Raw genomic sequence first — 14,521 nt, 5'->3', positions numbered from 1 at the left:
ATGGCCTACGGGAGCCTGGTGCTGATGGCCCTGCTGCCCATCTTCTTCGGGGCCCTGCGCTCTGTCAACCGTGCCAAGTCTAAGGTAACTGGACCACCAGCAGCGGGCTAGATGGGTGAAGAAAGCAAAGACTCGCCTTTATACCCGCGCCTTTGTAGATTTCAAAAGAACCCTGTCAAAATGCTGAAAGCCTGTTTGGCCCAGTGGTAAGGGCATGAAATGGTTAAACTTTGAGGCACAGAAAAGGTGCCAGTCATCAAAGTCTGCAGTTCTTGGAGAACACATTGATACTGGACAATGAAAGCTTTGACTCATGATTAACTCTGAAAAGGACATTGATATTGAACTGTGAGGCCTTGAATCATGATTGGTTTCGATGGGAAAAATTAACATCTGGACAATGCTCTGAGTTTAACTGAAACAATGGGGGTCACGATCAAATTCCTGACATGAATGGAAGATACACAAGTCAATCAGCCAACCGCCCATCAACAGTAATAGAAATCACATTGAATATGCATTACAGAAAGCGGGAGAGGAGATAAGGAGTTATCTTTGATCTCACAACTCTTTACACCTCCAGTGATTGAATTACAGGTTGACGAGGTGTGAATGGCGGACAGTTCAGCAAATCGACAACCGAAACTGGTTGGGGGAGGCCCAGCATGGGGCCAGGTGACTAAAAGAACTATAAGAAGGAACCACACCCACAGCTCTCTCTCTCTCTCTCTCTCTTGCTCGGAAGCTCTCTCTGGGAAGCTCTCTCTCTCTCTCGGAAGCTAGCTCTGACTACAGCGACTGCCAGGTGTAAGAAGGAAGGGAAGACGGTCATCTCCAGCTCCCAGCCTGCAATCGACGTCGGCCATGACCAGCCGGACAGGTGATTGTAAGTATCAGTTGACTCTACAAGGGGTTTGTGCTGTGTAGGCAGCTGCAGTCAGATAAAGGAGGACGGGGACAGGTCATCTCTGATCCAGGCCTCCAATCCACAACGGTAACGACCGGCCGTTTGGGTGATTTTAAGTTTCAGCCAAATCTCAACAGGTTTTTGTCTGTGTTTTGTTGGTTTTAATAAACTAACAGTTTTGGGTTGAACCTAAACCTTTGTGTCATCTACCATTTTGTTCCTGTAAAACCCAGAGTCAAAGAATCCTTGTAAGGACGAGGAAACCAAACACCTTACACCTTTCACCACCTCAGGACGTCCCAAAGCGCTTTACAGCCAATGAGGTACTTTTTGAAGTGCAGTCAACGTAGGAAATGCGGCGGCCAGTTTGTGCACAGCAAGCTCCCATGATGTGATAATGACCAGATAATGTTTTTTTTTTGTGATCTTGATGGGGATAAACATTGGCCCAGGACACCGGGGATAACTCCCCTGTTCTTCTTCAAAATAGTGCCGTGGGCTCTTTTACGTCCACCTGAGGGAGCAGACGGGGCCGCGGTTTAACGTCTCATCTGAAAGACAGCACCTCCGACAGCGCAGCACTTCCCTCAGTACTGCACTGGGAGTGTCAGCCTAGATTTTTGTGATGGTGTGGAGATGCCGGTGTTGGACTGGGGTGGGCAAATGTAAGAAGTCACACAACACCAGGTTATAGTCCAACAGTTTTATTTGAAATCACAAGCTTTCGGAGCGCTGCTCCTTCGTCAGGTGAAGTGGAGAGATGCATAAAGACACAGCTTATATAGTCAGAAAATAATGCCAGATGATTACAGGTAATCTTTCTAACTGCCATTTATCACACCTCGGCAGAGAGATAATCGCAGCAATCAAAGGTGTGAATGGTGTCCTAACAGGTTAGTCAGGAAAACATTACATCAAAGAACAATGAGGTGGGGTCACAAGGGGTAAAATGTTGCAGATGCTGGGGTCTGTATGGAAAACAAAAAACAGACAAGAAAACATTTTTTTGCTGGAAATCACAGCAGGTCTCTGGAGTGGGACTTGAACACACAACCTAACCTGAACATCTATTATGTACTCAGGCTGACTGTAGAGCAGTGGTGCAATATACTTTGATTCTTAACTGCTTTTTGTTTAGCACTGCAGAATTCCTCCGATATGCCAGCAGAGCCTGATCTTGTCCTTGCCCGAGATCCATACACATGCACCTTCCAGCAGGAGGCACTGGATAGCGAGCAGAATGGCTGCCCTTTCTTTCCCAAAACCCAGACCGTTAAGCCAGTTGGCAGCGCCTGTACCACCGTGCCAGTCCCAATCGGCTAACTCCGCACAGACCAGAGAACCTGAAATATTCCTAGTATTTATGCTTCACTACCACATTAACCTACATATAATTAGAAATCTGGGAAATCTGACTGCATGTGATGTGTAACCTTAAAACAAAATCTTAAATTTGGGAGATATGTTTCATTGTTCATAGAGATTAAACTAGTGCTTGAATATATAAAATACATTTTTAGCGTTAGTATGCTATACCAGATATATAATTTCCTTGTAATCAAAGGCAGATTATTTCTAGATAAAGCTGCAATAGTGTTTGCACAAGTGAATTGATGAATGGAATGCCACCACTGATGGTGTGACGCACACTGCTGACTATAAATGGTAAAAGAATGGACGTCTTAAATAAAGTAATGGAGTGGTCTGTTTTTTCAGGTCCAAAAGACACTTGCATACTAATCGAGGTTTTTCTTGGCAGCATGGCAATCTCAATCCCTCAGTGGGTTACTGCCTGATTAAGCACTTCCAAGGACTCTACTATTCTGCAACAATATTTCATTATATTACATTTATACCTTTCCACCATCTACAAGGCACAAGTCAGGAGTGTGATGGAATACTCTCCACTTGCCTGGATGAGTGCAGCTCCAACAACATTCAAGAAGCTCGACACTATCCAGGACAAAGCAGCCCGCTTGATTGGCACCCCATCCACCACCTTAAACATTCACTCCCTCCACCACCGGCGTACCGTGGCTGCAGTGTGTACCATCTACAAGATGCACTGCAGCAACTTGCCTAGGCTTCTTCGGCAGCACCTCCCAAACCCGCGACCTCTTCCACCTAGAAGGACAAGGGCAGCAGACGCATGGGAACACCACCACCTCCAAGTTCCCCTCCAAGTCACACACCGTCCTGAATTAGAAGTATATCGCCGATCCTTCATCGTCGCTGGGTCAAAATCCTGGAACTTCCTACCTAACAGCACTGTGGGAGTACCTTCACCACACGGACAGCAGCGGTTCAAGAAGGCGGCTCACCACCACCTTCTCAAGGGCAACGAGGGATGGGCAATAAATGCTGGCCTTGCCAGCGACGCCCACATCCCATAAGTGAATTTTATTTAAAATTATATTTTCCATACTTTTATAGTCACACCAATTTATTTGCTAGCATTACTGCATGGAGGAAAATGTACCCCATTGCATATTTTTAAATGTAATTTATGGCCTCTTCCCTCTACTTGCACGATTAGTAAGGGAAGTGATTTGTTGTAGCAGGTAATTTGTCACTGTTCAGATCTGTTCAGAAACCAGCCCTTTTTATGAAAAATTGCCATATTGGGGCAGCAAATAGAACTACATGCAATAAGTACAGAATTTGCTGTGCAATATTGCACTGTGACAAATCACTTGCAATGTTCCCTCTAATTTTTTTTTCTGTGCGCGGTCCCTTTAGATTTGCTGCAAGGCCGCGCATGCACGGTATCTTCCCCCGGCAGCAGCTTGTGAGCGGCCTGCGCGGGACCTCCCGATACGGAGGAACATTTATCACTTGTCCTATTAGACAGCTGAATACGTTGCCACGGGCTTGACCTTTGGAACAGGCGGGTAGACAGAGTTCGGATGCGGATCAGCTACGATCTGACTGAATGGAGGAACAGGCTCGAGGGGCTGAATGGCCTTGCTCCTGTTCCTATGTTCTAACTCTCACTTAAACCACTTAGCCTTGCTGAATCTTTCTTTTCCTTCAACATCCTCTACCTGTATCAGGGGAAGGAAGACATGAGAGGCTTCCCACGGCATTGTGAATTAAAACCCCCTCATTTTTGGGTTCCCTGCATTTCTTGGCTGAGTGTGAGGAGGCTGCCTGCTCCTCGGCTTCAGCATTAGCCGCGTCCGAGTCCTTTTAGTACCTTTACTCGTACTTCAGTACTTTTAGGCGCACGAGAACAGCTGAGGTGATTTTCCTTTTAGAATTTTAAACAATTTGGCGGAGAGGGCGAAAATAAGAAATGCTTGATTACAGGAAAAACTAGTCTGGAAGAAAGTACTTAAAATGTTCAGCTCCCGACTGTTTTTGCATTAACAGTAGATTGCTACTAATGAGCTGCAATTTTCCTGACAACCACGCACTATTTGCAGAGCATAATTATTGCATCTCTAGGGAGGAAAGAAACAAAGCAGGAGAGATGTGAAAAATGGTCCGAGTTGATCCTGTGCGCTGCCCCTTCTAAAATGTCCTGTTTGGCTTTCTCTTGTACCTGCTGTCGGTCTGGCTTGGTTCATAGCATTTTTGCCTCAGGATCATAGTGATAGCAGAGTTTCTCCTGGAGCCGCTGTATTCCTTGTGATAATGGTACTTCCATAATGGTGCTAGGGAGGGGATTCCAGGTTATTGACTCAGTGACGATGAAGGAATATGTCCAAGTCAGGCTGGTGTGTGACTCGGAGGGGGTGGTGTTTCTACAACATTGCTACTCTTTGTCTTTCTCCGGTAGAGGCACTGCCAAAGTGAGTTGCTGCAGTACATCCTATAAATATTGTACATATTGCAGCAATAGTGTGGTGATGGTGGAGGGGGTGGCGATTGAATCAAGCTGCAGAAGCAGCTATCAAGTAAACTGCTCTGTTCTGGATGGTGAGGCTCTTGAATGCTGTAGCTGCACCCATTCAAACAAGTAGTGAGTATTCCATCACACTCCTGGCTTGTCTTGTAGATCTTGAGCCTTTGATGGGGTCAGGAGGTGAGCCACTTACCACAGAATATCCAGTCTCTGCACTGATCTTGTAGCCATGATGTGAAAAATGTTTTTTTTTTTTTAAATTGAATTCATTTTTATGGGACGTGGGCGTCGCTGGCAAGGCCAGCATTTATTGCCCATCCCTAGTTGCCCTCGAGAAGGTGGTGGTGAGCCACCTTCTTGAACCGCTGCAGTCCGTGTGGTGCAGGTACTCCCACAGTGCTGTTAGGGAGCGAGTTCCAGGATTTTGACCCAGCGACGATGACACATAGAAACATAGAAGATAGGAGCAGGAGTAGGCCATTCTTTCTTTGTTTTTAAAAAATAATAGTTTTGAAGGACAAGACATGAGTTGCACTTGAACAATTATTTGAAAGTTGTGGAGATTGAGTAAGTCAGAATAAGTCTTAAGAATTAAAGGACTGATATCCTTTGCTGAAGATGATGCATTGGACGTTAGAACTCTTGGACTGATGTACTAGTGGAATTGGCTGTTTAAAGGTGGCAAAAACCATTCAATAATTGGTTAGAGGATGGACTTAGAGGCTTTCTGACCTTTTGCTGCAATATTATATCTTTAGTGTGTTGTCTGTAGACTTGGACCTCTTCCTGAACAGCACTTCAAGAAAATGTGAATTTTTTTTCTTAAACCAGGATGTATTTTTTATTTTCCTAGAAATCGTCAATTATGAGTTTGACACAAAAGATCTTGTGTGCCTGGTTTTTAGCAGTGTGGTTGGAGTCTGGCATTTGCTGAAAAAGGTAAGAACAAGGTGGGTGCACATAACCAGGTGTTGTCTCATTGAATTTTCTAGTTGACCCTCATCCACGGCACTGTCCTGATGGTTCAGTGGGTGCATGCACTGTTTGTTTGGTGTGATACAGAGCAGGAGATTGCCAGATCAATCACTGTTCTGTGCTGATTATCCTGATCTCAATGAGGGTGGTGTTTGGGGCATAATTGGTCTCTGCATCCCTGGGTCAGGGGTGAGGGATAATATCAGTCAGGGTATGTGCTTATGTTTCTGATCGCTATCAGTCACTGAATAGCCCATCTTAGTTAATCTACCCAGAACGATCTTAAGAGTTTATCCTCTCCCCCCCCCCCCCCCCCCCCCACCTCAATTGCAGCATCCAATTGTTTCTTAAAATATTCCAGGCTTCCTAGAAGTCTCTTCCGTACATTTTGATCAACAGTGTGGAGGTGAAAACCATAGAATCTTGTAAGAAACAATGTGATGCATGCTGAAATGGGGTGGGAACTTGAGGATCTTTCTAAGTCTTTCTGAAAATTGGCTGAATGGCCTTAATCACCTATAACTATCATGATCACTATTCAGTGACCCCCTGGGCAGTGCATTTTCTCTTCCTCTTGTCTCCCCATCCCTCTCCCAGTCAAATAGACTGCAGACACTCAGGGCTGGATTTTACCCTGCAGGCTTGCCGGCCAATTAGGAGAAAGCCGGTGTCAGAAGACGTCAGTTGATGACGTGTCATCTGCCGGTTTTCTTAAAGGGGCCACGCTCAATTTTTTTTGACCGGTGATTTTTCAGTGTTTGACAGCATTGAAGTGCTGCAAACACTGACAATCACTGTAAAAGGTGAGCCCTTGCACCCAGGCTCTCCAGTGACTCCCTCCTTAGGCTAGAACAGATGGCAGCTGCAGGTGAGGTTACAGAAGCGATCTGTCGCTGGTGAGAGAGGTTCTCTCAATGAAGTGGGACTACACAAACACTTCAAAACTTGTTACCTACAGAAAAGTCTAAATACATTAAAAATGATTTTCCCAACATTTTCTTACCTCTGAAACTCACCAGTGTACCATTGGATCCTTCACACCACTTCTGCAGCTGTCATCAATGAAGAAACATTACAGTAGACCCACAGCACGCCACACTTACCCTGGCGTGGTGTCCGGACGTCGGGAAGCCCATAGTAGACCTGTCAAAATTGGAAAAAGCCTCTTAACTGCCTGTTAACTACCTGTTAACAAGTGCCTTTAATCCTCTTCCCGCCTTTACGTGTCGGGTCCATGCGCAAATCGGGGACCTGACACCCGGGAAGATTGTTTGGAGGCGGTTTGACAGCGGGTTCGGAACGCGCTGTCAATCTTTGCAATTTTAACGGATGTCCCGCCTCCAAACCCGCCCCCTGAGTGCCGGCAAAATTACCCCCTCAGTGTCAGGACTGCAGCTTGAAAAATTGGTTGCTTGGAACATAGGAACAGGAGGAGGCCATTTAGCCCCTTGAGTCTGTTCTGCCATTCAATGAAATCATGGCTGATCTGTGACCTAACTCCATATACCCGCCCTTGGCCCATATCCCTTAATACCATTGTAATACAAAAATCTATCAATCTCAGATTTAAAATTAACAATTGACATCTCATCAATTGCCGTTTGTGGAAGAGGGTTCCAAACTTCTACCACCCTTTGAGTGTAGAAGTGTTTCCTAATTTCACTCCTGAAAGGCCCGCCTCTAACTTTTCAGCTATGTCCCCTGGTCCTAGACTCCCCGACCAGCAGAAGTAGTTTCTCTCTCTCTACCCTATCTGTTCCTCTTAATATCTTGGAAACTTTGATCAGATCACCCCTTAACTACCAAAATTCCAGGGAATACAACCTTAATTTGTGTAATCTCTCCTCATAATTTAACCCTTGGAGTCCGGGTATCATTCTAGTAAACCTACGCTGCACTCCCTCCAAGACCAATATATCCTTCCTCGGCAAGGTATTAGAGGTCTGCCCGTGGAACTGTATCACTATACGAGTCTGCACCTTCTCGAAAGGAAGAGCGGCGATGGGAGAAGTTGATTCTATAGGCCCTATGTGGTGGGGGTGGGAGTGGAGTGCTGGCATGTTACCACTTTAAAAGTAGGCTGTTAACATGTGTCAATTTGAATTTTTGTGTCATTTGGCAATATCTAATGCCAGTCTCCAAGCCATTATTGCTAATTGCTGCTTTTATTACTGGAACTGCCTGTGGGAATAACATGTATGCAGAAAATTGGTATTGTGCCAAATCAGATAAAAGCATTGTAACCAGGATGTGAACATTTTAAAGGTGCATTATTGCTTAACTATAGGTCCTTAATTTTCCAGCCTTTACATGTATGTATTAGAAATTGGATTCTGTGTACTTTAAGGTTGTAATTGAACTTAAGCACGTAACAAAAAATCATTGGCAGACCTCCATAAATGAGCAGCCCGTTTTGAATTGCTCTGTAGTAGGTGATTACTTACAATGTGAATTTAATATTGGTTTTCAGTATTTTTGTTAAATTGAACTGATCAGAAAATACAACATTGAATACCCAACCACTGTTTGAATACAAGGTTTTAACTGACATCCACAGAAGGGGAAGTGAAGTTTCGCTGGTACGTTTTGGGATGTGGGGGAGGGAGATGGTAACTTCACGATTCATGCAAGAATGGACAGTTGGGTAACATGCCTGAAGGTAACAGCCCTGGAGTTAACACCTTTAGGAAAGAAGGGTGGGTTTAAAAAAAGTGCAAAAAAAAAAGTAATTAATTGCTAAATGAGAACTCCAGTTGTACAGTTGGTTTTGTGCTAAATTTGCTTGGCAGCATAATTTTGGCTTGAAAACGATAGTGTGGAGCTGAAGCTCATTCTGCTGTAGTTGCACAGCCTCCACTGATGGCGGTAATGTATTGGCTGCTGTCTAACATCTTGAGCCAAAACACTGCCCAGAACTCAGTGGACAAGACATCACAGCATAGTGATTGACTTGGAACTTGTACCTAATTTGTACTGGCCCCCTTAGGCTAGTAGATGTGCTGTTGGATAATGTCACGGCTAACTTGAACTTGCCAGAAGTACTGGGCTTTCCAGCTTCCTCCAAAACTGACATTTGATGTGTTCGGGCAAATGTACAGCGCATTTATGCCACAAGTTGCAGCAAATCTGCTGCTGTAATTGTTCAAGTTTCATCTGTAGTTGAGGCATCTGAATGTGCTCATCGAGTATAACCGGACTGGTTACTTAATTCTCCTGACTGGCAGTGTCCAGGTTAATACGATGGGGCGTTAATGGTGCATAACTCTTACCTCAATACTCCAGTTAGAGGAGGGTTTGAATAAATCGCAGTAATGGAGAAACCGATGATTAGTGCATGTTCTGGGCTGTGATGACTTGTCTTTTTTGTAATACTGCATTCCCGTTCTGTTGCAGCATTGGATTGCTAACAATCTGTTTGGATTAGCATTTGCTCTCAATGGTGTTGAGCTCCTGCACCTCAACAATGTCAGTACAGGCTGCATTCTCCTCAGTGGGCTTTTTGTCTACGATGTATTAGAGTCATAGAGTCATAGAGTAATACAGCACGGATAGAGGCCCTTCGGCCCATCGTGTCCGCGCCGGCCATCAAGCCCTGTCTAATCTAATCCCATATTCCAGCATTTGGCCCGTAGCCTTGTATGCTGTGGCATTTCAAGTGCACATCCAAATGCTTCTTAAATGTTGTGAGGGTTTCTGCCTCCACAACCCTTTCAGGCAGTGAGTTCCAGACTCCAACCACCCTCTGGGTGAAAAAGTTCTTTCTCAAATCCCCTCTAAACCTCCCGCCCTTTACCTTGAATCTATGCCCCCTAGTTATTGACCCCTCTACTAAGGGAAAAAACTCCTCAGCATCCATCCTATCTATGCCCCTCATAATTTTGTACACCTCAATCATGTCCCCCCTCAGCCTCCTCAGCTCCAAGGAAAACAAACCCAACCTGCCCAGTCTCTCTTCATAGCTGAAGCGCTCCAGCCCTGGTAACATCCTGGTGAACCTCCTCTGCACCCTCTCTAACGCGATCACATCCTTCCTGTAGTGTGGCGACCAGAACTGCACACAATATTCCAGCTGTGGCCTAACCAGTGTTTTATACAGCTCCATCATACCCTCCTTGCTCTTATATTCAATGCCTCGGCTAATGAAGGCAAGTATCCCATATGCCTTTTTTACCACCTTATCCACCTGTTCCGCCGCCTTCAGGGATCTGTGTACTTGCACACCCAGATCCCTCTGACCCTCCGTCTTGCCTAGGGTCTTTCCATTCATTGTGTATTCCTTTGCCTTGTTAGTCCCCCCAAAGTGCATCACCTCGCACTTTTCCGGGTTAAATTCCATTTGCCACTGTTCCGCCCATCTGACCAACCCATCTATATCGTCCTGCAGACTGAGGCTACCCTCCTCGCTATTTACCACCCTACCAATTTTTGTATCATCCGCGAACTTACTGATCATACCCTTTACATTCATATCCAAGTCATTAATGTATTCTGGGTAAGTGGGTTTCTCTTTCTTACCCAGTTAGGTTTTCCTGCATCTTCCTTGATCAAAAGAACAAGCGGCCTGTTTCCTGCCAGTTGGTGTGTGAGCGTGGCTTGCAGGGAGGAAGAGGCTCTTTGTGTTGGGAAACAACTAACTGCCACTTGGTTGCACGATGGGAAGTGAAAGGAAAGACCACTGAATCGAGCTAAGTTACACTTTGGTGGAACCTCACAACTGATGTTTAGGCTCGTGTGGAGCATAAATACTGGCACAGACCAGTTGGGCCAAATGGCCTGTTTCTGTGCTGTAAATTCTATATAACAACTTGCATTTAACTTGGGTGCTAATTGGCTTTAAAAATGTGTGTTTTACAACATGACACTTTAAAGTTGTGCTGCTGTTTTTATTTAAACCGCCAGTTACTTCAGCACAATTCTATGTAGAAATATGTGCAGTTTTTTGGAAGGAAAGATTTATCCATTCTGTCTTTGAAATGTAAAATACCAAACATCCTAGAGGCCTGTACTGAGACAATATTTAAATGATTTTACTATAAGTATCTTTTGGATAGATATTACTAGATGATAAAAGACCACGGTCCATCTAGTTTGCCGTCTACCATCCTGGTAGTCGCAGGGCACTACAATAATAGTTAGTGACTAATCATGCTAATGAATTGCTCTCAATTAGTCTACAACAGTAGTTTTCTAGTAAGGTGCATTTGTGTTAAGTTCCAAATATTCATTATTACTTTCAATAAAAGTGGAAACTGAATATTTCTAATCCACAATGTTCCCATATCTCCCTCTCCTTACGACGTGGGTTGGCTGTTGAGAGTTAACAGCAAGCTGCAATAACCTGATCCATGGGGTTCTCTTTGTTTAAATTCTGTTAAATTAGATGCCTATATTAATGCAGCATTTATTCTCTTCCCTTGAAGGTGTTTGGCACGAATGTCATGGCAACTGTTGCCAGGTAGTTTGAAGCACCAATTAAATGTAAGTACCTCTGGTAACGATCCTTAACCAGTGGTGGCTACAATAATGTACAAAATGGACAACTGCAGCAGCAGGCTTAGTTTTCTGGTTCCATTGTTTTTTTTAAGTCTGGTGTAAGGATTTGTTGAAATGTATGACAAACCAGTTTAAGCTCCTGTCTACTGGGTTTAACTGGTAATTGCATGTAGTTAGGAGAGCAGAGAGATAGATCTCTTAATTTTTATTCCTTCTCTACGTAATGATATCAGCAAATAGTGATGATATTTGTCTGTGTTTGATTACTTATGCCTTACAGCATATTTGTCTGTGTTTTTGATTGCCAGTGAAAGGAAAATGCATTGTCAAAGTAACACACAAGGACAGAGAGCACACGCTAGCATTAATCGTGGTGCCAAAGGATGTGCAAGCCATACTAGGTTTAAAAGCCTGTGAGAGACTGAACCTGGTAAAGAGAGTCCTCGTTGTGGAAAGTGAAAGAGAGACAGTCTATGATGAACTGAATGTTGCGTTCACACCGGGTAAGCTGATGTATACAGCAGCCACGTTGTCCAGAGCTGTTGACCCAAGTGAGCCCGCAAACACCACAATGGATGAAAAAGTGCACGCCTACGTGGACATGATCACAAGCGCACTGCCCATAGCAGATGCAAAAATGGAGCTCATAAAGACTGAGACAAACAAAGATGAAACAATGAGACGACTGAGAAAAAGCATCTTGGATGGATGGCCCAACATGAAGCAAGACTGCTCACCTGATATAGCAGAGTACTGGAACTGCAGGGCGGAACTATCAGTGGTCGAAGACATCATCTACAAAGGAAGTAAAATAGTTATCCCAAAGAGTCTGAGAAGAGAGATGCTAAAAAAGACCCATGGAGGACATCTGGGAATCAAAGTGTAAGAAAAGAGCACGAGAGGTGATGTACTGGCCACGAATCAACTAAGATGTGACAAATGAGGTGTCAAACTGCACAATATGCCTGAAATATCGAGCAAGCAATCCGGTAGAACCACTAAAGCCACACCCAGCACCAGACAGACCTTACCAGAAGGTAGGCGCTGACCTATTCGTATGTCAAGGGAAGGACTATCTTGTCACAGACTATTACTCCCTGTATCCAGAGGTTTGTAGACTGTACACCACCACTGCAGAAGCTGTGATAAGAAGTATGAAAGCCATATTCTCCAGACATGGTGTGGCAAGCGAGGTCTTCACAGACAACGGACCCCAGTTTAACAATGCAAATTTCCGACACTTTGCCAAAGAGTGGGACTTTGTCCACACAACATCAAGTCCTCACTATCCACAGTCCAATGGACTAGTGGAAAAATCGGTCCAGACAGTGAAAAGACTGATGTACAAGGCAAAAGACAGTGGAACTGACTTCTACCAAAGCATGCTTGTATACCGCACAACGCCGTTCGAGTGTGGTATGTCACCAGCCCAACTCCTGATGGGACGTCGGCTAAGGTCAAACCTACCCATCCCGGAGAACCTCCTGAAAACAAAAGAGGGGGAGAAAGTGAGGAAGTTCAAAGAGCAACAGAAAGAAAAGCAAAAGTACTACTATGACAGAGGAACACAAAACCTACCTGAACTCCACACTGGTGACCAAGTAAGGTTGAAAGACAAAACAAACACATGGACTCAGAAGGGAACTGTCCTGAGTGAAGTTCAACCAAGATCATACACCATTCAGACAGATGAGGGTGCTGTTCTGAGAAGAAATCGTCGAGATCTTCTCATGGGACCAGCCACAGCAGGTCAAGAGACTGATACTGGTGAACAACCTGATCACACAGCTGAGAACAAATCATCTGAGGCAACAACTCAGATTCAAGGACAATCAATCAGAAAATCCTCAAGACACGTGAAGCCTCCTGAGAGACTCATTGAGCAAATTTAAGGACTATTGTTAAAGAAGGAAGTAATGTTATCTTATTCTTTCTTCAAGTTCTAGTGTATTGACATATTTCATGTGAACACACAAAGCAAGGGTAAAAAAACCTTGATCATGATAATGATGATGTAAGTTCATTAAATGTTGTTAGTTAAAAGTAAAATACTTTTGTTTTAAGAAAGGGAGATGTAATGATATCAGCAAATAGTGATGATATTTGTCTGTGTTTGATTACTTATGCCTTACAGCATATTTGTCTGTGTTTTTGATTGCTTGTGCCTTAGCAGCAGAGGTCATGTGAGAGACAAGCAGTCCAGAGGAGTTTTACTTTCAGTTTCATTCTAGATGCATCACAGCATAGTGTGTTCTGTAAAAAGCTGTAGAAAGTCTTGAACAAGACTTTAGATTAAACAACATTCTCTTTCAGAAATGAGTCTTTATTGAACCCAAAATGAAATCAAAACACTCTATGTAGCAACAAGGGCAAAGCACAAATTGGGTATTTGGCACACACCCAATGAATAATCCTGCAGAATACAAATGCTCTTGTGCTCCGCAAAATGAGCCTGCTGGCTGGCTACTGTGGTGGTTTTCGAGTGCCGAGATAGTTCTGCATTGTCAACGAGATGTCTGATATCACAGTGCTAGATGAATCCTGTCCCCCATGCTCCAGAAAGAGGGAAACGAGGATTGAAAAGTGAGGCAGCATTATGTGCTCTGGTAGAGGCTTAAAGCCCAGCAAGGCCAGGTTCAATCTCCAGTCTGTGTTGAATTAGCTGTTCATGTTTATGGGCTCATTGTCCCCAGCGGGTGGGGGTTAGGGGGGCCAAGTCAGAAGGAACATCAGGCAGAGCCCCTCCCCCTGATCGCTAGCTAATAGCTCTGACTGGAAAATGCACGTGTGGTGCCTGGGGAGGACAAGATCCAGTTTGGCTGTGATGCTTCTGTAGTGCAACAGTCTGTTAGGACTCGCAGTCTATGCTGACACATGAAGAATGGCCCCTGGGCAATGTTCCTGCTAAGCTGCACGGCCGCGCAGTAATCTCAAAGGTTGCGCGCAGGCTGCTCACCAGCTTTTACTTTGTAAATACTGCGCATGCACAGAAATTTAAAGGGACCGCGCATTAAAAGAAACAGGCTGTGCAGAACAAAGCGCAGCTTACCGGGAACATTGCCCCTGGGTGATGTACTGAAGTGAGTCTCTGTAATCACATTTATAGTGAAATTGGTAGTTATGTTTAACTAGAACTATTTCAACTTTATACATAGAGGGGATTCCCAATCTTTAGTTGTTGGGGCAGAGTTTTAACTGTTGGTTCAACACTTCTTTTATTAGGAGGGCAATTTAGGCAGAGGTGGGGGTGGAGGGAGCGAGCCAGGTAGCTGTGCATATTCTAGCTGCATAAGCCTGGC

The 14,521-nt window shown here is 44.4% G+C and overlaps 1 pseudogene across 1 annotated transcript in view; it reads left to right on the top strand.

The window, feature by feature from the left end:
• The window catches only part of LOC147108845 (signal peptide peptidase-like), a 58,829-nt pseudogene continuing 44,308 nt past the window's right edge, over nucleotides 1–14,521 (top strand). The window contains exons 1-6 of the transcript XR_015080499.1: nucleotides 1–84; nucleotides 4,689–4,701; nucleotides 5,608–5,693; nucleotides 9,123–9,241; nucleotides 9,469–9,475; nucleotides 11,150–11,207. The product of XR_015080499.1 is annotated as a signal peptide peptidase-like (transcript). The remainder of the gene's footprint in view (nucleotides 85–4,688; nucleotides 4,702–5,607; nucleotides 5,694–9,122; nucleotides 9,242–9,468; nucleotides 9,476–11,149; nucleotides 11,208–14,521) is intronic.

This window comes from Somniosus microcephalus, chromosome 13 (genome assembly GCF_052327205.1).
Source record: "Somniosus microcephalus isolate GS21.2 chromosome 13, FLI_Smic_1.0, whole genome shotgun sequence".
Lineage (NCBI taxonomy): Eukaryota > Metazoa > Chordata > Chondrichthyes > Squaliformes > Somniosidae > Somniosus > Somniosus microcephalus.
Note: the sequence above shows the minus strand (reverse complement) of the source record. Positions and strands in the feature narration are given on the sequence as shown.